This window comes from Pteropus medius, unplaced genomic scaffold (genome assembly GCF_902729225.1).
Source record: "Pteropus medius unplaced genomic scaffold, Ma_sr-lr_union100, whole genome shotgun sequence".
NCBI classification, from domain to species: Eukaryota; Metazoa; Chordata; class Mammalia; order Chiroptera; family Pteropodidae; genus Pteropus; species Pteropus medius.
In genome coordinates, this window is record NW_024354911.1 from 15,829,019 (window position 1) to 15,854,965 (window position 25,947).

The window sequence follows — 25,947 nt, forward strand, 5'->3', positions numbered from 1 at the left end:
TGGGCTTTCAGGCAGTGCCATTCAAATCACCAAGGAGCTAATAAACCCTGTCAAGGAAAACCTTACAACTTCAAGTTCAAAATAAATGAAGAAAACCTAAGAACTTGGAGACTCAAGAGTTAGAGGATAATTCTTCCCAGAAAAATCCACTTTTCTTCTTTTATCACAAAAAATCATCAGCAACATCAGCAAACATCATCTCATAAAGTCATCTGAAGATCAAAGAAGTTGGAATTAATTGTATCAAACTTATTTGTTTTTAATTTTACATATATAAAATATAATTTATAGTCCATTTGGTACATTGTCTATTGTTTCGATGACTATTGATATCTATATATAGATAGCTCTCCATATGGATATAAATATATAAGACATACACATAGATATAAAGTAGACACTGGCTTAGCCGTAGTACATTTATCAAAGCTTTCAAAACAATACCTGAGACCTATTCCTATATTGTCTAATATAGACTCTTTAATTCCTCAGTTCAAATTTATCTCATCCCAAAGGGTTTCCGAATCCTACTCCTAATTTCAGGGAGGAATTATTACAGTCCAGTCCCTAGACAATTTTCCATCTCATTTCTTTTTATGTTTCTTGTGTATTCATAATAAAACAGCAGTGTGCAGAGTTCAGGAAGATTAAAAGAAAGAAAGTAAATTGTATTTAAAACATCAAAGATCTACAGCCAAATAAACAGCTGAAGGAAAACTATTGTATACACTATATATTATGTTTAGAAAATAAATTTAAAATAATTAGTTAAGTTTCTTACTTTGAAAAATCTATAATTTAAAAATACACCAGCAAATGAGATTTAATAATTAAATTATATTTGCATGTTTGCAAATAAATTTTGAGGACCACACATTACGTTAAAACTCACCTACTATAGTTTAATATAAAATGCACTGCTGTTGCTCTCGTATATATATTTTATATAAGATGAAGCTATAGGTTAATTTCACAACTCATAGGGAAAAATAGTTCCAGTCAAAATCAATAGTCAAAACTTTTGTACAATTTCTAAAAGATAATATATCTTTATGAATTATATTATTCATAAATATTTATTTAAATAAAATGGTGGATATCCCAAAATATGCTATTCATCTCAAGTTTAATTGTACATCACCTACAAATAAGAAATGGATTTTAGCTACATGCCCTCTACACAATGATCTTACTATAATCGGGACAAAGAAAAACCTAGGACGACAACGTGTCACCACTCTGAGGTACCACTACTCACACAACAATCCTGGACAAATGCCACGTGAAAAATTTTATAGAGATGGTTAGTAACAGTTCCCTACAGGATAAAACGGAAGAAACATCCTCTAGTTTAGCCTCTGGAGGTACTATTTTCCCTCTTTCCATTGCTGACTGCTTATTTTGTGTCTCATTATCTAATTGACCATTTTCTCTGGTCTTTAATAAGATTCCACTCTGTTTCTGGCAAATCGTTTGTGCTAATAATTTCCGGCTCAAGTTCTTTCTATAGCCTCATATGAATGATGACTTGTTGCTTTGCTAAGAGCTCATTTGCCGGACTGTAATTTTGGTTCAAGAAGAATTACCATTTTGTAAAACAGATGGTGGGTAATAATTCATCACACCTTGAAAGTTTCAGTCGTGCCGTTGCAGTCAGAGTGAGAGCCAGGTCCATTTGACAGGTGTTCCATTGCCACTCGTTTGTGTTCGAGGTGATATCATCAAATTTTTCTTATGCATGCCTTGAATTTTTTTGCAAAATTTGCACTAAGCGAAGGCTCTCTGGGTGGGGGACAGCATGTTCTTGTAGGGCGAGTTTTTCTGTGTGAATACAAAAAATAATAATAATAATAATGCGATCCCTGGACATGTTCATTGCTTCTTTGGTTAGAGAGACAATTACATAATTTTTGCTAACTTTTTTATATATTCTCTTTGCCAAATCAAATCCTAGCCTTAAAATAAATTTCTAAAGCAGCCATTCTGACTCAGCAACTAAGAATAAGATTGAAATTTTATATTTTAAAAAATCAGGTAAATAGGCTTTTCCACTCAGAAATAGGCTTTCCCGCTCAGAAAGTTGTTTTCAAAATCAAATCCTCAAAAGAGTTACACCGCTTTGCTTTGGACAGACTCCAAGTATGTGGAAACTGGACTTCAAAGCTACTTTTTGAGGATCTCCTTTCTTAACCTTCACTATGTGCAACCCATGGTGTAGACAAGGGTTTTCATTTGGGGATGCATGTGAAAAGGCGAATAAAAGAGGGCATCCTGCAGAACGATGCATAAAAAGTGATAGGCTAGATGTTTCCAGAGTTATCACAGAAAGCATGAGAATACATACAACTTGATTTGTTTTATCTGCAAAAAGTCCTTCGCTTTTTAAGCAAAGTGCCTTCGCTTGATGAGGTAAACTAATCAACAACTAATACTATATTTGCTTCCTTCTCTGCCCTATCTCATGTCCCCACGCCCTTATTATTACTCCCTTGGATCACCTCCAAAGAAACCACATGTATACAAATCTTTATCTCAGTATCTGCTTCTGAGGAAACCCAACCTAAGACGTTGTGTGTCTGTGAGTCCCTCTGAGCTATACGAACACCCTACTTCTCCAAGTTCTACTATGGTAGGCCACGTAGAATAAAGTAGTATAAAACTCACCCTGAGAATAGAAAAGAACTCTAGTCCTCCTAAGAAAGAGCTATTTGTGTAGATGAGGATCAACCATATATACACTATGTATTAACTGCCATAACAATCATAAATTTGGTGGCTTAAAACTACAGAAATTAATTTTGTCACAGTTCTGAAGCCTAGTTGTTCAAAACTCAGGTATCAGCAGGGACATGCTTCCTCTGAAAGCTCAGGGGAAAGATCCTTCCTTGTCTCTTTCTGGTTTCTTGTGTCTCTGGCAATCCTTGACATTCCTTGGCTTGCATCTGCATCACTCCAATCTCTGCCTCTGTCTTCACATGGTGTTCGTCCTTCCTTGCATGTCTCTCCATATCTTCACGAGGCGTTCTTGTAAGGACACCAGTCATTGGATTTAGAGCCCATCCTCCAACCCCCACCTCCATCCAGTATGATCTCGTCTGAGCTTGATTACGTCTGTAATGACCCTATTTCCAAATAAGATCACATTCGCAGATACCAGGGTGTGGATCTGAATATATCCTTTGGGGGACACAATTCAATGCACAGCATACTACAACCACTAACCTGACTGAAAAATCAAGTCAAGTAACCCACTTTTCTCACTCACTCATATGTACTAAATATGATGATGATGATGATGACAACAATTTTAAAAATCGACTCCAGCCAGGAATATAGCTGTAGCACAGCTAGGATAAACAGAAAACCCATGGCCTATGCATCCTACTTAGATCCGCTTCTGAGTTTTCTTTCTAGTTACAGTGCATAGCGTTTTTGCTCAGAATTCGGTGGCTGTCTTAGATCTCTGTTCTTCTCTCTCCTGAGAATAGGAAGAGTAATTTTGATAAGACAGCGCCTTTGCTTGATGAGGTGAGAGCTAAAAGCAGCAGTTTATCAAACCCTCATGGTACCTGACCTTAGCTGAATCCTGTGAATCTCTCAGTCACTATGAGAAACACAGACAATGGAGAAGAAAGCAGCCACATGACATTTCTCAACCAGTCCCTTGCGGTCGGTGTGTCCCTGTTAAAGGCAACCCCCTCCGTCTTGTTTATAAGCATGCCTGGTTTCCAAGTGAAATACTACCAGTATTTCATGGCATTTGAGCTATGTACATGTATATTTAGTTTCTTCTACGTAATTTCTTTTTCGATAATGAGAAAGCATTGAAAAGGAAAGGGAAGGTTATTGAACAACCAGAGCGAAATGTCCATCACTAATTATCTAAAAGCCTGAAGATCCAGCATCCTGATTAGCACAGGCCTGGAGAAAGCACAGAGTGAAATCGGACATTTATTCTTCAATTAGAGAGCAGAGTAATGACTGCCTTCCAGATATCCTGGGGAGCAAGACTTCAACTCCATCACTCCTTGAGTAGAAGAGTAATTTAAAACACAAAGGAGTGCCCATTTAAGGTCTACAAACAGAGCAGCAAAATGCTCTAGTGTGGAAGGCACTCCTGACATTTTTCAGCTTTTATCTCTCAATCAAATTAGTCTCATGCTGAGATAAAAACAAAAAGAGTAGTTCACAAAATTATATATGCAGTGCTATCTCAACTAATTAAAAATGTGCACGACATTTTTAGAAGAAAAGAAACCATTTAGGAGAAAACACAAAAATTACTAACAGTAGTAATTTTTGAGGATGTGATCACGATTGTTTTATTGTTTTGTTTTCAATATTTTTGTGTTTAAGTTTTCCATAACGAGAGTATATTGTTAGTATTTTCTCATTAATGGTTTCATATGTGTTGAACACTTATAATGTACATGACACAATGCCAAGAAAATTGTGCATATTATCTCATTAAATTCTGACCAAAAGGGGAAAAACTTTATTTATGAAGTATTATCTTTACTAGATAACTTGCGTAAGATCACTTAACTGACATATGGTAGAGTCAGGATTCAAACCCAAGTCTACATTTCATTGTCTCTCATGTACTGTTTTCACAACCAGAGCAAAAGAGCTATTCTAAAAACAGTATCTGAGATAGTAAAAATAGTGGAATCAACTTTTCTAAAACAAGCTTTCTAAAATGCAAGTATAATCATATACCTAAAGAAAATAAAATCTGAAAAAAATAATTCATCTCAGATTTACCCAACGTCAATTACCAAATGTCCCATGGTCTTTCTGTAAGAAAATGTTTATCGCCACCCACACACCTGATACAGTGCCTGGAAATCAGGGGTCATCACAAGTAGATTGTATAATCTTTGAGGAAAGCCAGTGGGACGATCTGAATCTTAGTCCACCTCCACCGCTTAGCAAAGCTTTATGACCTCAGTTAGTTTTGCTTGTTCTTTCTGAGATTCCATATTTTCATTTGTTCATTCATCTTTCCATTAATTTGACAAAAACTTCTTGTGTGCCTATTTCTTGTGGGGAGTTATGCCAGGTCGCAGGGTGAGTGCAGTCAATAAGAAAGGCATGGCCTCTGTCGTCACTAACAGTCACCATCCTCCATCCTTGGTGCCTCACTTGGTACCTGTGACTAAAGGTAATAATACGTGCTTCAGTTGCAGTTGTTGCTAGGACCATATAAAATAAAGTAAAGCACCTGATGCAGTCTTTAAGATGCAGAATGTTCTCAATAAATTTTACTGCTAGTATAATCTCAGTTTTTCCATCTATCAAATGGAATTTATCTTATCCCACTTAGCTGCGTGTGAGAGTATTGAGCTCTACAATCCTTTAATGATTCATCTACCCCAGTCTTGAAGACACTTCGATTTTTAAAAGGTGCTTCAGAGAACAAGAGATTAGAGGCCATGATGAGAACTTGGATATTTTGTTCCAGCTTGCGATAAATTAAATTCCATATTCTTTTCAATTTCTTTTGTTTTAACTATCAAAATTTACAATGCTGTATTTGAAATGCCTATGTAAAAATTGACAATTCACTAGGAAAACTCTAAGAATATTTATTTAAGTAACTTTTTATGATCTTAGATCTAAAGTCTTATGATATAAGAAGTTAAGGGAAAAGTGATAAAAACTATGTTAAACAAGTTCCTACTTTCTAAAGATTTTCAAGTAGAGATCCTGAGATTTAGATAAAAGTAAACTTCACCAACCAGAAATATGTTTGTATATATCTGTCAAGTGATATATACTTTCTTTAATGCTCATTCAATTTGTCGTGAGCACAACATTTGAGAATATATTAAGAGATTTACATAGATTTTCTCTAATACTCCAAACACTTCTTCTAGTAAAATTAGACAATTCCTCCATCAGTAACCGAAGCTAGGAGACATCAGGTAGTTTACCAAGTCACACTAGTAAGTGACAAGACCTGAATGTGAATCCTATTGTCTGGCTTTACAACTTACCCTTTTTGGATACCACCACACCCATGCTCCAGCAACAGGAAATTCATTACTTCCCAAAGCAGCTCATTTCTTCTTTTAAAAGCTCTTATAATTCAGTTTCTTCTAACATTGAGCCAAAATCTGTCCCATTCTATTAGTCACCATGGGCTCTAGTTTCACCCTTCAGTTACATTAGTTCATCTGATTCTTCTTCATGAAAGCTCTTCAAATATTCAAAAACACTATTCATTTCACCTCTTCTCTTTAACAAGTTTTACTTTCTGCAAAACTAAATAATTCTATTTTTCCACTGCTCTTCAGATTACATTGTTTTGAGTCCCTACTCTCTTCTTGCTCAAATCTAACAATCATAGTCTTGTTTGTTTATATCACTTTTACAATGTGATTCAGAGAACTAAAAATACCACAGGTGTGGTCTCAAGAGAACAGAGTAGAATTTCATTATTGCTATCTTTGTCCTAGATATTATACTTCTATTTATGTAGCTCAATAGCAAAGTAGCTGTTTCCCACTACTTCATGCTGCTAACTCACATAGTATTTGCTGTAATTATAATAAGCCTCTAGTTCTTTTTCCTACATGTGCAACTATGAATCCACATTTTCAGCATCCTATTTTTGTACCTTGCTTACATGACATTTTCTATGCTAAGCTGCACCTCTTAGATGGGGAGGGCTGAAATGATGGGCCAAGGCTTTTTTGATTTGTTTCCGTTGTTCAATGGATTCCCTCTCCACAGTTACATTTCATCAACAACATGCCCTCTCAAATCATTGAGTAAAAATATTGACCACACAGAGAGGAGAGTTGGATTTGAAATTCTGCCCTACATTCCACAGACTTCTTTCTGGGTTGACACGAATTTGCACATTAGCAGCTCATAGACAGAGTCAGTGCATCCACTTGGGGATTTATCTGATGCTATTTAGTTTCCAGCACATGCGCTCCTCCTGGATTCCTCCCCCAGGATTCTAGGAAAGACCATGACATATCCTTTGCTGACATTCAGACATTCCTTGTCAACTACATACTCCACACCCCAGCATGATAATCTGGTACTCTGAGCCATCTTCCCTTGTAGAATGTAAAAAGCCCTTGATTTGTTTCTGGTTTTCTTTCTTTACTCCCAAACAATCACTCTCATCAAATGCTCATCTTGGTGCTGCTCAAGTTCTAAACTACTGCTTTCCAGACAAGGCTGGCTTCATGGGCACACTATCTGTGTGCTGAGCCCCTCATTCGAATGGGTCGCCCATGGGACTTAATGCTCTCTTGTCACCTGAAATTCTTAACAATTTTATTTATCTATTAGAATGTTAATTTATCTAAATATAGAATGACATTAAACAGTAAGTAGAAAACATACCATAGCAAGTCAAGATAGAGACCAGAAAAGAAAAGAAAAAGCTTTACATTTTAGCATTTTAATAGCACTTTTCCCCCAATTTTTGAATAAAGGGCCCTACAATTATTTTGCACTGGGCTCACAAATAATACAGCTGGCCTTGTTTCCTGGGTGGATATTCGAAATATTTAACAATGACTACAGCAGGGACCCAGCCTAATTGGGCAGATACTTAACCAATCCGAAGTTGATGCTAACTGGTATATAAAACTGCAGCAGAACTGTTGACTATTAGCCTTGCCGCTTCCTGTTGGGTATATGTAGTTTCCTGCAGAAGAAGCATGTAACATGATGGAATCCCTCAACATACAATAAACAACTTCAGGCCTGTGCCATCAATCCTACGACTCTCTCCTGACTTACCTGCATCCAAACTGCTATACTGTGTCAAAACATCTTTGTTCTTTCCTTGTTCTGGACTTGCAAGATAAATAGAAATGCATTATTTCTGTTAAAGAGAATAATATTTGTTAATGAAATAGAAAACATGTTGTGAAAACTAAAATAAAAACAACTACTCAGGAGATCAGAAGTGGACGCGTGTGGATGTATTAAGCCAAGTATCAAGAGTGGCCTCATGGTTTCTTGGTCCCTATAGCAAGAAAGATATAAAACAATATATGTTGTTTTTTTTTTTTTCTGAGGATCCCTTGAGGAATATTTTGACTGTCCCATTCCTGTGGCCCAGGCATTTTAAATCTTTACTGACTTGGAGCAGATTAAAAAGTTTAGGACCCAGATTAGATGTATTAGTCAGCCTCATGCATCATTTTTCTCACCTCAATGACCTTAGTCCCCAGATGGCATTTTTTTGTAAAGTGCATCAACACTAGAGAATATAACAGGTTGCCTTCCTTTTGCTTATTTCTCTAAAACCCTGCTCTACAAACTTTTTAGCCTCTCAGCTACAGAAATTATTTCTCAGGGATACATAAAAGTGTCAATGTTACCAGGCGGTCTGGTGATGTATGGCATACTTCTTGCTAGAGCAAAGGCGATGGGGAAGGTATTGCTTTGAATCAAATACTGACATGGGGCCAAAAATCGTGGCATGTAATATATTCTCCAATGGACTAGGTTACAGATGTGCAGGGAGTTGTGGTGAAGCATGCATGAGATGCGCACTACACATCAGGAAAGCCAAACCAAGCTTTAAGATGAGGACTTGATGAGGCTATCAGAGTTGTTCTCATGTTAGCTGAATTGGAATATTAAACTAAAATGCATTGCATATATGTCTGAGGTGCTATATGGTAGAAATAAAGGAACATGCTTCTCTTTCATTTGGTTGATTCCTATTTATCCTTCTGAGCCTGACTCAGTAATTACCTTCTTCAAGAAACTTTCTGTGATCCTCCACTGCATTCATCAACACCACCACCCATCACTGCTAGCACCAACATCACTGTTGCTTCCACCACACACAGCCGCCACCACCACTACCACAACTGCAGCCCAATCTACTTAGGTAACTCTGTGTATGCCTCTTACGGGGCAATATTACACCATGTTTACTGCAGTTCTCTCACTGGATTTATTTTTGTGGTGTCAGAGACTTTTGCTCATTTTGTCTCCCTAGTGCCTGATAAAATTTCTACCTTGTAGTAGGTACTCAATAAATGTTTGCTGAATGAATGAGCAAACTTAAAAACAGAATTATTGTTCAGAAATGCTTACAATATGGAGTTGTTGTTGTTGTTTTTTAAATTATAGTCAGATTTTCACAGTGTAGAAATTACTCTAGTATCTTCATTAATTCTTTCCAGCCACTAAGGAACACTAAAGAAGCAACTTACCAAATGACACTTTAGTGACAAGAAAGAGGTAACATGGCCAATTCTAAAAGTAATTTCCACACAGAGTTTACTCACAGGATAAATATGGCTAAGTACTTCTTAAGACCATAGGATGGAGAACAATAAATTCATTCACCTGGCTGTGTCTCTCCAGACTCTTTGAGAAATTGGTATCTGGTGGGTATTATTGGAAGCCAGTTTTTTTAACCGTTATAAAAAATCCCAGTCTTCCATTACCTTTATTTGTGACTTAGATGGATTTTCATACATAGAAATTCATGTTAGACTCTAATATGGATTGTCAAATTGCTCACAAATGATCCTTGAATAATAAGAGAGAAAACCCGGTTATTTTGTTTCTTTCTAAAGATTGTTCCTTTTCTTTGTGAGACTTATACATATTTTAAAGAAAAGAGAAGGAACAGGAAGGAAAAGTAAGAGAGGCAGAGAAGAGATAGGAAGAGGGAATGGAAAAAAATTTTAAATATATGTATTTACAAACCCAACACCATGTCAGTCATTATTGCCAAAAACCAGAATAACTTTGGACTGTGTAAATTCTAGTAACATGAAACTCACTTGCTCTATCTGGTTCTAAGTCTGCCAGTAATAATGTGATATTAAGGATGTGACTTCGACCTTCTTTTCTTTTCTATACGTTTGAATACTAGTGTTGTATATTCAAAGGCCTCTTCATATTCTATGATTCTATGAACTTCTATGAATAAGTACCAAATGTTCCTTATTTTCTCATCATTCCGTCTCTCTCTCAGTTGGAAAATTCAAATTCCATATCAAGGAGAAAAGCACTACAAATGAGTACCTACCCAGGGATCGCAGAGGTTTTGTTTTTTGTTTTGTTTTGTTTTTAACTTACACAGTGAAAGAAAAGTTGCTTTATTCTGCTGCCAGGCTCAAGGGAAGTTATAGGCACAAAAACTATGTTTGAATTTGAAGCCTTCTATCAGTCAAATTCCCTCAGAGTTTAGTGTTGATCTCCCTCCAATAATTCAACGACTTAAAATAAAAAGAAAATAAGAAAGACAAACCAACAGAGTTAGATGGCTCTCCGAGCTGTTGTCGTCACTGATTCCTTTAGTCAGTGTGTTCCCAGAGAAGGGATAAATATAGTCCAGGAAATAAATAAAATATCTGCAATAAAAAATAATAAAATATGTGTAAGTTTCACCTATCCATTTATTTACCATCCAGCTTTCACCAAAGACAGAGAATCTAACCAGTTCTCACTCCAGCCCCATCCATAAATCAGAGGAACAAAGATAATGGGAAAAAGGTGAGGGAAATGTGGCAAAGAGGAATGCAAAGTTAATTTTGTTTTTCCATTAAGAATTATGTACATTCTATCACCATAGATTTGCATTTTATTTATTTATTTTGTTTAATGTTATTAGTAAAAGTTTGGGGTTTTTTTTCAGTTCCAATCTGTTTCATCTGACAGATCTTCTTGCCCTCACTCAAGAACCAATATCAGCAGTGTTTTCCAGAGATCAGGAGCAGAGGGAATGACTCAAGAAGCTGAGCCAAAGACCTGTAGACTTGGGACACTGAGTGAAGTTCACCCTCTGAAATGGGACTGACCAGCACACATGATCACTAATTTCTTTTCACTTGAGTGTTCCCTTAATATAGTAATTTCTCCAAAGCCAACAATCTGCAATATTTTAAATACCTTGAAACCTCTAAATATAGAACTTTTTTTAACACATTCAGTTCACCCACTTAAAATTTTATCTATAGCAGAGTAAAAGTAATGGAACTAGGAAAATATCTACCAGAAATATGAAATTCTCCTGTTGGTACATGTACCATTCCCCATAACAATTTTTTGTAATGGAAAAATGTAAATGCATCTCTGATAATAATGGGGCTTTAAAGTGTTTGTTATCTCAAAAGAAGAGAAAGCTTTTCATTCTTTTATCCCAGTATGAGCAAAGGATCCCTTGAGGATCTCACATGAAATTAATACAGCAATATACCAGTTGTGTGTTGGTATATCAGCTCTCTGAATAAAAAAGCCTGGATTTATATTATTTGCCAATTTCCATGCTGTAACTACTCCGACCATGACCGATAGTGCTGCAAATATTTTAACAAAGAGCTTGTAAAATATTTGATTATTTAAAATTGGTTCTGCGAGCTGGTGCAAGCCGATACAAACCAGCTCTAGCACACCAGAATCACATAATTAAACGACCTAAGAATTCCTTTCAGAAAGTAAATTTCTTTCTTTAAATAACTTGAATAAATCAATCAGAGTCCACTATTTCTTCTACATTGTCAAATACTAGATCCCTGAAAATGCCATCAAAATAACTGTTGAAAAAGCAACGTTCAGTTATTGCTTCCTGCAGTGAGGGGGAGTCACTTTTTGGAAAGATTCTTAGTAGTATTTCAGAAGGAGGAATGCAAAGAGCAGCCATTGATAAGGTTGAGGGGTCTCATTTAGGTGGGTTTTTTTTTTAATATGGGCAGAGAGAGGGGAGCTTGATTAGGATAGGTCAAGTTTTTGATGTAATAGTTTAGGATTGGTGGGCACGGCAAGGCAAGGGTTTCAAAGTGAACCTTGGAGAATACAGTTGTTTGATGTAATCTATCATCCTGAATAGGGATATTTGTTCTGATGAGGGTAAATCGAGTAGACTAGTGTTCAGATCAATGGATTGGGTAGCTTTCCTGAAACAAACAATAAAGTTACTTGCAACTTTATCTTCCCAGGAAAGAGTTTCCTGAAATCTTAAAACTCATGCTAATAAGGTCTTTTTAATTATTTTAATGAACACCACCAAATACGCTTCTGTGAGGTCGTACCAGGTTTTGGTTTCCAGAACAAAGAAAGATCGATGAACCTAGGGGTTTCTCTGCATGCAACTGATGATTTTCCTCCCAAAATTAGGAAGTAGCCACTGATGTTTTCCTCCAAGACATGGGGATATTTATAGCTGATAATATTGAAGGTATCTACAGAATCCTGACAAGTATTATGGAGCTTCAAAATATAGAAAAAAATAGCACGATGTGGCAAGCTTTGGCTGATATAATCAGAGGATTCACAAGTGGTCCTGTCACAGAAACACTGCAAAATATCCACCACTGTCCTTTCTTGTTCGTGTGATATAAACCAATCTCCTTTAAAATACAGGTATCTCAACTTAGAGCTCTACTAACACATTGTCTCTGACATTTTAGTGTGAGTGCATCACTATTTCACTCCTTGGTTCAATCTATCAATCATTCAATCAAAAAAACAAAGTGCCTATTAACTTTTACATTGTAGTAAGCATGCAAGATGGACACACGTGTCTGAAGTATATTCAGCCAAAAGGGAAAAAATGGGGTGCAGAATATAACTGCCATTGGTTACAGAATCTCCACTACTCATGAATTTGCAATTTAAAAAAATTTATGTGAATGAAAGTAGCAAAAGCATGACATCCTTGCCTGTCCTTAAGTTGCTGTCTCATACATTTATTTCAGTATAGCAAATTGCATTATTTATTAGCCTAAGGTGTATTAGGCTACATTTGTTATTAATGTGGAAGCATTGAAGAACATTGTTATTCTTATCATATTCATTCTATAAGCATGTAAGCAGTGAAAGTAATTTTAAAAACTATCAGAAGAGGTATAAAATTATAACAGAAATGAAAAGATGTAGATATGGCTCTGTGTGTGTGTGTGTGTGTGTGTGTGTGTGTGTGTGTATGCTTTGTATCTTCTTTTTTAGAAGTTATAATAAAATGGAGAATGGAGAATATTATGCTTAAACTTGAACTCACTTATTCAACAAAAGCAAATTTTCTGGTAGAAAAGAAACAAATCATATAACCTGTGATTAGTTCCTGTGAATCAACAATAAACATGAAGAGAAAAGAAAAGTGACGGACTGAATGCTATTAGTCTGTAGCTTATACAATAGCATTCAGGCAAACATCTAAAGGAAGCCGAAATATGTTCAATAATGTAAGTGAATGACTGCAGACAACTTGTTAGAGTGATCAATAGTATTAGAATTAATGAAAATAATATTCTCTAACAGTGTATAGTATATAACTCTTTCATAAGAGTTTGATTAGTGTTTCTTCTGAGAATAAGAATAATGAGAACATTAGTAAATCTCAAAAGTCTTCTCATAAAATGTGCAATTTCTAAAATATTTATATTAGTAACATTTTATTTACACAAACTTAACAAGGGAAGACTGAGTGTGTCTTCTGACTTGACAATGATTCCCATGTAGTTCTTAAAAAAATGTCAAGTTAATGATGAAATATGGGACATACCAAACATTCCTAATTATTTCTATCATTCTTTAAAGTGAAAGAATAAGTCTTTTTATTTTCCAGAGTTATTAGAGGAGATTTAGTAATTTGATTAATTAACATAACGGATATAGAGAACTAGTACTTGGTTTTCTACTTAATCAAAGTGTCAATAAAGTATTTTAAAATAACATCAAATAAGGTAACATGATTAAGGAATTTTAGTTCTTTCACAAATGAGGAACCCATGTTCTTAATTTTTGCTTTTATAAAATAATTAAGGACATTATAAAGTTAACAGAGCAGAGAAAGCTGTTCTGATGAGATATGGAGTCTCTACTATCTGAACAGATTTCACAGAGGGTACAGAATAACATTTTGCTATCCCTAACTAAGAGTTCTAAGACTAATTTATCATTTTAACATTAATATGATATTCGGAAGTAAAAGATTCACGAGCTCCTTTCTGTTTCTTAAATTATCTGATGAATAAATTCTTCGAAATCATAAAAGCTTTGCCAAAATGCTGGCACATTTCATAGCTTCTTTTCAGACTCAGTTACTATAATTCAAAGCACATAAAATTCACTTTCTTCAAAATCTCTACAACTTGCTATACACACTCAGATTTTTCCTTCACTATGCTCTCTTATATTCTAGGACAAACTGATACTTTAAAATTAAATCACTTTCCTTTTTTTCTTAAAACACAAAAGTATATACACGGTTTTATTTCCCTCTCACTACGGCTTCTACTATAGTCTCAAGCACCCACATTAATTATAAATTTTAACTAAAAAAATAACTTCTATTTTGCAGAGCAAACTAGAAGATAGTTGAGAAATGTATCATAAAGATTTTATCAGTCTAACAAAACTCATGAATACTAATAACAAAACTTTCTCCAGCTACATACATTTCCTTACACATTCATAAATTGACAAAAATAAAACATTCATTAACACTAGTATCCTAAAGATATAACCACTTTACAGTGTATCAAAATCAGATGCAAAAGTATATAAACTTAAAATTATACTTAGTAACCAATGTTTCAGGATCAATAGTATTTATAAATTATCTCTGTATTCATTATTATCCCTTGATTAATGCAATTTTTTAAATTTCAAGATTTTAATTTACCTATAGATCTTAGAAATGATGTTTAAACTGACACACTACAAAAATAAATACTGCTATAAAAATGCAGAATTATAAAGACAAATTTATATTTTTATAATCTTAAGCATTATGTATCTATAATGTTAGTTTATCTGATCAGGAAGCCAAAGTACAAAGTTTAGGAAGTTTATATTAAACTAGTCTCTTCCTGAGAAAACACACCAAAATCATTTATTTATTTACTTACTTATTTATGCTATATTATACTGAACACTGATAAATTAAAGAAAATTATTTAAACTAGTATAGTTTATCCAAGAGTCAGTTTATTTGTGTGAACTTGGAGTCTTAATATGTTCATAAACTAGCAGTTTCTATACAAAGGATTTTTTTCCACAATACGTTTAAAGTAGTAAAAGATTGTTTGTTTGTTTGCTTGTTTTATTTTCAGTGAATTCTGGGAATATTTAATTTACATAAGCAGTGGTTTATCTCTAAAAACCATTCAAAACAGAATTCTTTAATTTAATAGATATTATAATCTAGTTTATTAATACCCTCCAGAAGTAAGAAAATATTTCACGTTCACACATAAGAGGTAAAGATTTTTCTGAATTATAAACACATAGCTTTTAGCCCTGCTTTAGCTGCAGGCCAAAAATAAACCCAGAAACACAAAAACTCAACAGACTAGGTCTCGAGAGTTGTTTCGCTTCCCAATGGTCACAAAATATTTTTCAATTGATTTGAGCTCACAAGTAGCAAAACAGAAAAAAAAATTAACAAATCAAATTGTCACCTCTCACCCATCAGAGACTAGATCTCCATCATGCATTTGACAGACATCACCAATGAAATGGTCAGGCCGTAAGACCAAATTTTCAACCATTGTAGCCACCAAAGGGGAATGACTTAATGACCATGCAGGAACCAGAAAAAGCAAAATCACAAAAGTCAATAGAGATAAAGAAATAAAAACAAAATCAGAAGAAACAGAACATCAGCAAAGTTAAATTTCTATTGCTGCTTGAGATTTACTCCAAGGAGCAAGAAAAAATGTGCAGAGCATAAGCAGCACTGAGGTGACTTCAGAAAAGCAGCTCTTTTAGTAAATGCACTTGGCATTTTAATGAATGATCTCCAAAACTGTTACAAGAATCATTTTTTAAAAGATAAAAAAATGATTCTCATGCAATATAAGGGCTTTTGTCAATGATTTTAACCCATTAATTTAAATCATTAAAACCAGCAAAATGTTTTTTTTTTAAGAGAGAGAGAGCGAAAGAGAGTCAAAGAGGATTCAAGAAGGTAGATGATAGATAGATGATAGATAGATAGATAGATAGATAGATAGATGATAGATAGATAGATAGATAGATAGATAGATAGATAGACGATAGGTAATTTAAAACAGGAACATTAAGATATAATTGCTAGGTTAGATAACAAAACTGCTTAATATCTTACAGAGTCATAAACTGTAATCTTTGGGGTTATCTGTTACACCAAACAGAAAGTATTTCCATCTCTAGCAGACAAAAGTCTACATGCTATCCTCAGTCACTACAAACTTGTAAAATAACTCAATCAATAGAAAGTCAAGCCCGGCTTCGCAAAGAAAAAACACCCAGCACTCTATTCTACCTATTCCAACTTTGGATCCTTTTGTTTCTAGCACAGCTCAAGAATTTTTGCCATGCTTCAATACAGCTTCTTTTATGCATCCTACTGAAATCTGGTGAGCCCTTTCAGTATGCAGATTTAGATCTTTTTTCAAATCAGGAAATTTTTTTTTGTTTTGCTACTAATTAATTATGTATTTTCTTTCTTCAAAGAGTTCCTCTTCCTCCTTCTGGGACTTGTACAATGAATGCAGTGGGCCTTATGGAGTCAACTATACTTTTCCCTAATGATTTCTATCTCTTGATATTTTCCACAAATTTCTACCTCAAAAGTGACCTTCTTCTTCAAATGAGCTGAAAAATCATAATTCTGAATTATAGACTGTTATTTGTGCTATACTTGAATTTTCTTAAACGCTCTGATTTCTTTTTCTTAAGTTATCTAATACCTCCTCCTCTAAGGGTGCTGTGTGTTGACTGTGTACTGACTACTCATATTTCTGCTCCTGGATCCTTAGATTAGCTGTTATTTTGCTGTTGTTTTTGTTGTCGTTATTGACTTACCAGGGCTCATGTCTGACATTCTCCCAGCCTCCTGCCTAAAAAGACTCGGCTTCTTCATTCAGCCGATTCTTGGCCTATTACAGTTGGAAAATCTGACATATTTATACAAAGCTGATTTTGATCCCCCTTCTCCCACTCTAGGCAGTGTGATGGCACAGACCTCTGCAAGCTGAGCTCTTCCCAAAAGCCTCTGCTTCATCCCAACGGTATCGCTAGTACTGCTTCTATACTCAACTCAAAGAGGGGAAAGGCCCCACCCACTCCCCTCACGAGGACCCAAGGGCTCACTTAGGTCCAGCTACCCATTGACTCCACCAACCACATGGCTTAGCAGAGGCAAACAGATTGGAATTGGGAGTGTAGGCACAAAAAGCAGGATTCTACTCACCATCCTTCAGAATTCTTCACCAAGTATAACTTCAAATTTTTCTCCAACGATGTTACTGGAAGACCCCTTCTCTGTCAGCCTGTGATGTTGTGTGTAGAAGGGAGGTAACAAGGAGAAGGGTGTGAAGATGGAGGTTGTTTTTAAAATAAGCAGGAAGTATGTAAAAATTAAACTATGTTTGACTAGGAAGGCTAGTATGTCTTCGTTTAGCTTGAAATAAGCAAAGTTGTCATGTCTAGACTCTCTATATTGCCAAATGTCAGGCTGCCATTAGAATCGAGTTACTCTACCAGTCATTTATCGTTCAATGAACTTGTTTGTCTGGGTTCTTTACTTATTTTGTTAAATTCCTATACGTCATAGGGTAAGATACTTAAAGAATGGATCATGTCCAAAGCCACACGGAGGCATAATAGAGCTTTTGGTGAGATGCGAGAAACGTTAGAACTGAGGCTTCCACAGAATGAAGTTTGTTTTGGATTCATTCTTTTGAATCGCTTTTGTCTTTTTTGCATGTTGCACCTGCTGCAGCGAAATGGCCCTGGGGCTACTTCTCAATGGGGAGGTCCCCATCCTGCAAAGGCCCATGTGTGGAAACCTTAGACCAGCACTTCTCTGGGCCTTGGAACAAACCATCTCCTCTCTGACTTCAGTAGAATCTTACTTGTGAATCTTTCCTTCCCTCTTTTCACCCACAGCGTGGAGAAATCCAGACAGCTGATTAGTGTGTAGGCTTAGGAGACAGACACCAATGAGGTCTCTTAGTTACAATGTAGTGGTTGCTGTGGTTTTTAGTGTGTTTGTTAAGATTTATCTCAACCATCTAAGTCTGACTGCTTTAGATTAAAAACATTTTTGTACCATATTATGGTACAGCTCAGCTCTCAAACTAAATTTAAGTTTGGAATTAAACCTCCAGCTATTCATAGTCTATCTGTCCCTGAATTTATCTCTTACGTATCACTTTTGAAATCTGAAATGGCACTTTAGGACAATCTAATTTTTTTATAAGTAACCTTTTTATTTTTCTTGCTTGAAAACTTGAAATTGTTTTTGTACTGGAAATTCACATTTTCACCAGCGTATGCCTAGAACTCCTCATTTTATTTATTTTGTCTAGAATCTTTTTCTCATTCTATAGTCTCAGATGTTTTTTCAGATCCAGAAACTTTTCTTTATATACCTTTAATTATACACTTAATTTAAGTTTCTACTCTACTCATTTAGTCTTATTTAGCCAATTTTTTCATAGCTTCATATTTTATCCCCTACATCTATCATTTTTTAGCATAATTTTATTTTACATTTTGCATTATTTAAAAGATTCTGCATTAATTATTCCAAATGTGAATTTTAATCCTGGAATGGAGTTTTCATTTCTATGGCTTTTTTTCTTTACCATTGGTTGTTATTTTTTATCTTTATCAACTCCCTCCTTCAAATATTTTTCATAGATATTCTTTTTGTCCTTTAATGACCACTCAAAGCAGGTCCATTCTAAATTTTCTTCTTTACTGCGATGATCTTTCACACATACTTTTTAAATTGTACTTTGTAGCAGTGGATCCCTTCTTTTACATTATATGGAAATTGTTTAAAGATTCCTTACGTGGTTGTTTTTCCCCCTTACTTACACATCATTGAACGAGGAAAATTTTTACTGGGTCTGGGGAATGGCAAGCAACAGAGGTAGTTTCCCCTTTGTTTCTGCACAATGATCCCCAGCTCTGACATCTGTCTCTCTGGACTTCCACTGAATGTGAAGGAGCACAGTCCCCCCCCCCCAGCTGTTTATCTGGGAGACTCAGTTTCATCAGGAATATGGTGGATGAAAGAAAAACATTTTCTAAATTGAATATATTGTATTTCTAACTGTATTTCTTATTTATGCACAAAAGAACAGCTAAAAAACAGAAAGTTCTAAATAGAGATGCTAAGGCATTGATAAGCTGTTTTCTTTCTCATGTCATCAATTATTATGACCAATAAATCAAATCATACTGATTGGCTCCCTACAGCACTGGTAGGATGCATTTTTTCATACATTGATATACTGCCATTTATCATTACTCTTTAATTATCATTGTATGGCCAGTTTCTAGTACCTAGTGAAATGGTGATGCTTAAAAAGTCAGCTGAAATCAGATCTTCCTGTATCTGTTTTTTAATTTCGACTAATTTATTTACTTAACTAACCTCAGTACTCTTTATTAATGTTTATTCTAAGCACCGTTTTAGGCTTGTGATAAATATATTACTGTCCTTGCTTTCATGATAACACCTGAATAATTATTTGAGCTAATGCTTACAAAACGCTGCACAAGAAGCACAGTAAAAAGGCATAGAAATACTAAAGTAGGAATAAGTGCTCTCATCTGAGAAGATTAAATAAGGTTTCATAGAGGACAGTACTGAGCTTATGTGTAAGAGTAAGTAGGTTATTTACAGATGAGATTGGGAGATGATGGAGGAGCACTCCTAGTAAATGGAATAGTATGGACAAGTACGTGGTTATCCGAAAAACGGCAAGTAGCACAATTTGACTGAGGGGTGGGGTAGTTAAAGACAGAAGCATATGCAATTTGAGAACTGTAGGTTTGAAATAAGCCAGGGAAAACTTTGAATGCCAGCCCCAAAGGATTTTCTTTTGCAAATAAAATAAACTTTGAAATTTTATTTATTTTAAAAATTCTGACTGTTTCTCTATTATCTATCCAAAAGAAGTCTTTATTTGCAGAGAAAAAAAGATGTTTTCCCAATCTACAGCATTAGTGTCCTACAATATCAATTGGGTGATTTTTGAAATAAATTGAAATCTTTCATTTTCACTGTCATTACACATTAGACAGTGACACCTAATGGTAATATGTTATTTTACAGCCAAGTCTATGATTCCAAGAAAAAAGCAAGACAGAAGGCAAAGAAAGGTGTTAGGAGATGCCTCCCAGCACGATAACTACCCAAGACTACAGTAAAGGGCATAATAGATTTAGCTAAGGGTGGTGAGAAGAGATGGCAGGTGATTGGGCCTCAGATTTCCTGAATTGCTAAATTCCAACAGAGCACCAAGTTTCAGTGAGATTTGAGACCCTCCCTGACTGTGTCCCTTGCACGGATTGGCCAGATGATGACAAGTCGAAAGTATTTTTTACTAAGTCTACTATGAGAGTGAAAAATGCACATCGATCTAATATTAGGTTCTTCCAGGTCCCCGATATCAATACATACAAACCAACAAGAAAAATCCTAAAAGTCCAAATGTTTGTCTAACACAATACGTAAACAGCGAAAATGTGTAAGAACTATTTTACACTCTCTAACTGGAAACAAAGAGGTAATATGGCAAAGTGTCATGAAATGCCTTCAGTCCCCTAAGGCTACATTTCAGCCACCTCCAGTTCAAAGGCCACTTTACAGCATCTGCCTACAGAGCTTAAAAAGGAAGTATGTCTCTGTCACACTCAGATAATAACGAGACGGTTCAAAGCACACATTCTCTTGCCCAGCATATGATACTGGCAAACTGAGAAAGAAAATGTTCAGTTTAAATGAACAGGAGCCTAGTTCTCGCCTACTCTCTGCCTGTGTTTAGTATGAAGGCCTGTCATTACTCCAACTAAGTGGGACTCCAAGTTGCAATTCAATATATCTTGGGCTGGAAGAGAGAAAGTAAAAGTTAAGGACAAACACCTAGGTGATTTTAGGTTCTCAGCTTGTCAACAGCGTCGCTGCCTACTCACAACCAAGCACTACAAAAAAAAATTAATAATAATAATCCTGTTTGCTTATATGATTCTAATTAGGTAAACTTCATTTCAGCCGTTAGATCAAGTTTCATAATTTTAGCTCACTTAACAACTTCAAATTATATTCCTACTAAGATACAAGTTCGTGGATGTAATTCATTTTTCTAAATGACATTAATTTAACACCATGTACTGAATATCTGTTATGTGCCATCACAGAATTACAGAATTATAAAGAAACAGCTGACCAAAAAAAATGCGTACTTTGTTTCAAACATCAGGTGTTTGTTTTTCCTCTACAGTTGCATCTTGAGAAAATATTCATGCACATCAGGTTTACTCAAATCTCTTAGCTTGATTTAATCTAGTGTAAATCTTATGTAATAGCTAAATACTATACATTCAAAATTTTCAATTCCTATTCTTGTCTATATTGTAATCTCCAAAGAATTTATGGAATATCAGAGAAAGAGAAAGGACATTCAAATATACAGGAACTATCCTAAGACATGAACGCTGCCCAGCAATGCCAATAGAAATATTATGGTTGGATCTGGAGGGATTCGATGAAAGTAATCAGGGTATATGGGCCCCAATTGCCTTTCCATTCCCCAGAGGCAGGGAATTATGTGGGTGGAAAGACCATGATGTTTCCCAAGGTGGCCATGAATGCTAACGGGCTCCTTGATGAGTTATAAAGAGAACTGCAGATAGAATAAGTGCTCCCAGGAAGATGCCTATCGGCCACCTCACCACAAAGTTCCTTCCAGCTGGTCAGAAGCCTGCCTCTGCAGCAAGACACATCCCAAAGAGACTGGTTCACTCTCCCCTTCTCCTGTTTCCCCTACTTCTAGCATAATAATACTTGCAGTAAGAATCGCAAAAAAAAATAGTGACAGCTTTTGTCCACAGCTTTGTTAATTTCCTTTAGCATGAGCCCCAAGATCAATTTGCATTCTCCTCTAAAACCATAGCCTTGCAACATCTCTCGTAAAATTAGATAATAAACAGCTACATAAAGACTATGCTACATAAATATGTCTCGTCTATAAGAACTTTTTAACCTTTATTGGCCACTTTGCAGTGCATGAATTTCTTTAAACTATATACAGCAATATTTTTTAACTCAACCTGAACTTTTCTTTCAATTAACAAATTTAGTCCATTCATATCTTACATGAAAGAAAATACAAATACCTTGCTCGTTTATCTGGTTTTGGGTTTACTGTCTATTATTCTTTATTATCATGGATCCATTTGTCTACAAGGCATCTAGACATATACTCTAGAGCAGTGCCATCCAACAGAACATTCTGTGATGATAGAATTGTTTTATGTCTGTGCTATCCAATTCAGTAGCCCCTGGCCACAATGACTATTGAACACTTGAAATGTGGCCAGTGAAACTGAAGAACTGGAATTTTTATTTTATTTAATCTTAATTTAAAATAAATTAAATTAATAAATTAATTTAAATTAGTCTAATTTAATAAATTAATTTAAATGGCCGCTACATTGGAGAATGTCAAGTAGGCATACTGAGAGATGAGGGTCCTCACATAAAAGGCAGAGACCAGGAGCCTGAGGCTGCCATGGCCAAGTCCAGCCTTCTTTTCTGGCAGCTCCAGAACACAGAAAGGTCCAGGTAGCAGAGAGGAGAAAATCTCTTCTCTAAAGCAGGCTCTGGGTCAAATCTCCAGGTTTCTTTTTGCCTCTACAGACCTGACATCAAGAGCTGTGAAATGTCTCATCTCCAAGACTCTGACAGTTTCCACATCACCAGAAAGTCCTTTCAGACCTGGAGAAATCTCTACCTGATGGTGGGAGGCCAACCCCCTTCCTCGTGCATTCTTGGCTTCCTGCTATGGCTCCTGGCCTTGAACCACAATGGTGGATCTCAAACTTCAGGAGACAGTAAGATCAAGGGCCAGCTCTTCTCCAAGAGGCTCCAGAGACTTCCATTGGCTGAGCCCTGAAGAAGCTACAAAAATCTGTCATTTCACCCTAGGCTTTAAAGAGAGACTAGCCCTCTCCATTTGTCAGTCACTCAGCTCATCCCAGGAGTAGAGGCATCCAGTGGTCTGGGGGCATCTTCCAAGTTTCCTCCTTCAGTTGTTATAATATTCCAGAAGGAAGTTGGAATGTGAGCTATCAAGCTTGTCATATTCCAAAAATCACCTTGAGCAAATTCTCCAAGAAAGTGTTACACATCTTTGCCCTAACTACTTTCCAGTCGAATGAGTAAGGCATACTAAAGGCTGGACTATTTCAGCCTGGGTCCCAGATGCCTGTTCACCCAGAGTTGGGTGGAACTTTCTGAAACTTAACTTTTCCTCCATTCCACTTAAAGAATTCTTTCCCAGCTCCAACCTCAGAACCACAGGGGACCATACTCTGCCCTCCGTGGCAGCTTTCCTCCTGCCCCTCTCCTTCGTTTTATCTTTTTGGAACATGCCCAGCTCGTTATTAACATTTTAGAACTACAAGGAGACTAAAGATCTTCTAGTCAAAGTTCCTAATCTTACAGGCGAGGAAAAAGAACCACATGAAGGACAAATAAAAGGCATGTATGCTGTTACTCTCCCATCTAACAGTCACGGCAGAGATCACTAATCAAGTAAAGAAATCTTTTCTACTGAACCTGGATGTGGCCTTAAAATCTTTCTCAACAGAATGCTCCAGGCAGCTTCTTCATATTTAATCATAAACATGATTGACAACACACATTAAGCCCATTTGCCTATCCAGTGTTAAATGATGTCAAAGTAATTTGTGGCAAGCCCATGTCCCGTTTCTCAGGCCACTGACCTTTCTACTACATCATAATGCTGTGCTTATGTTAAAATGTCATGCTCTGCATTTTCCCTGCAAATATTCCATTTGGGTATAAGTTATAAGTTTTCCAAAAAACATCTAATTATGTTTTTGTCTTTTTTCTTTTTTTTTTTTAATAAGTAATACATTTACAGGGTTTAAAAATCAAAGCAATATAAAGGTGTACTGTGAAAAGTCATGATCCCGCCTCTGTCTCCATCCTCAATTTTTATTCATTTCTTGTTTATCCTTCTAGGGGTTTTTTGTGCAAATACAAGCAAATCAAATACATATCCTCATTTTCTGCCCTGGTTATACACAAAAAAAGTAGCATACTATATACAATTTTAGCACTTTGCTTTTTTTAACTTAATACATTCTGGAAATGGATCTTTCTCATTTTTAAGCAGGTACATAATCATGTTACCCTTTGACATTTAGGTTATCCAGACAAGATTCAATCTGCAAAGATATGTCTTCTTTTTTAATTTAAAAACTTTTTAAAATAAAAAAACCTTTTAAAATTATGCAGGTAATACATTATTGTGCAAATGCTACCACAAAAGAGTGAAAGTTCCTCCATTCCCACCTGGTATCTTCTGGGAATTTCTTATATACACATACAAACCTATTCTCTCTATTTTTCAAAAATGTACACATAGGATAATACTGTTTCGCAGCTTGCTTTTTTTGTCACTCAAAAGTACATCACAAACCCCTTCTGGTTCAATATATACAGATCTGACTCATATTTAATGGCTTGATGTCACTCATGTTCAGTGACATGGATCTACTATTATCTATTTTACCAGTCCCTTAACTGATGGACCTTTAGAATGACTTTTTTATTTTTCTATTACAGGTAATACTGAAATGAATATCCTTTCATATGTAATATAAATATCCTTTGTGTATAAAATACAAATATAATATATACTGTATGTATTTTCTAGCACTTACGTAAATATTTCTGTAGGTTTCATTCCTGGGTAAAAGAGAATGTCCAACCCTTCCACCTTTTTCTCTATGTGACAAATTTCTAACAATTTTAATTGTTAACCAAAAAATGACTTCAGTTTTAAAATGTGCTGAATACATTCAGCCTCTCTCTATATATTCAATATATGTATTCATATGTATATTCAATATAATATATATTATTTGATATGTAGATATTCAGTATGATACAGAGAACACACTGTATTAGGACTTGGTGAACTTTAGGACCGAAAAGATTTCTTGGTCTGCTTGCCTGGAGATCGCCAGTAACCCCTTGTAGACTTCTCATTTTCATTGTTTTTCAAAAATTTTCTGGACTGTTTTCTTTAATGGTAACTAAATAGAATAATCCTCTTTGTAAAAGCATATCTGGAGCCAGTGGAAAGGATCTCCATGACTTCGCAACCATTTCTACCACCAGCCCAAGCTCTCTCTATTCCGCAACTTCCCACCTCTTCAGGCGGAGTCACCGCACAGCGGGGATTAAACACCAAAAGATCAACTTTTTCCTTCAATCTTAGTAGCAAGCCTTTGACCAAATCTGTCATTACGGACTGACTGGGAACTCGTTATAGCATGCTGTCTCCAGGGTATGAGCTGCTGCAATGGGGTTGGTATCAGTGCACACGTACAGCGCTTGAGGACCTATCACAGAGACTAGGAACACAAATCCCACTCCAAACCCTGAATCTACTTCAATGCATATTTCCACTTCCTTGAGCTCAGCCACCTCCACCTCAAGAACGTCCTGCAGCAGGAATAGATCCTCCACAGGCTCTACACACCGTTGAAAGCGCCGGGGTCCACCTGCCTGGCAGCAGCATGGAGAAGCTCAGCCTCAGCATGTTTCTCTTCTCTGTCCCATCTTTTTCTCATTTTTTGGATTTTAATAAGAGTCTATTTGTGCTAAACTGATGACATATGTCGGGGAGGAAGATCTCAAATGCTCTGGAGAATGTTTTTGCAGCTTTTTTTTATGCATTTGACATTAAGGAGGGAATGTAAGGAGCATTACATGGAGGTGGGAGGAAGCACCGGGCAACTGAATTACAGGACAGTTAACACGATTACTTGCTCTCCTGAGGATTAACACCCGCTTTGAGGGGTATTACTTCTGGAGTTTCAAAGGTGTATTAACCTGGATGCACAAGAACTAGGACTTAAAACCTTTTACTTATGAAGCTACAGTCCTGAGGTGTGATTAACCACCAT

The 25,947-nt window shown here is 35.9% G+C and overlaps 1 pseudogene; it reads right to left on the reverse strand.

Annotated features, from left to right (window-relative positions):
- Positions 1–24,939: 24,939 nt before the first annotated feature.
- On the reverse strand, positions 24,940–25,611 carry LOC120597847 (methyltransferase N6AMT1-like; annotated as a pseudogene).
- Positions 25,612–25,947: the final 336 nt, after the last annotated feature.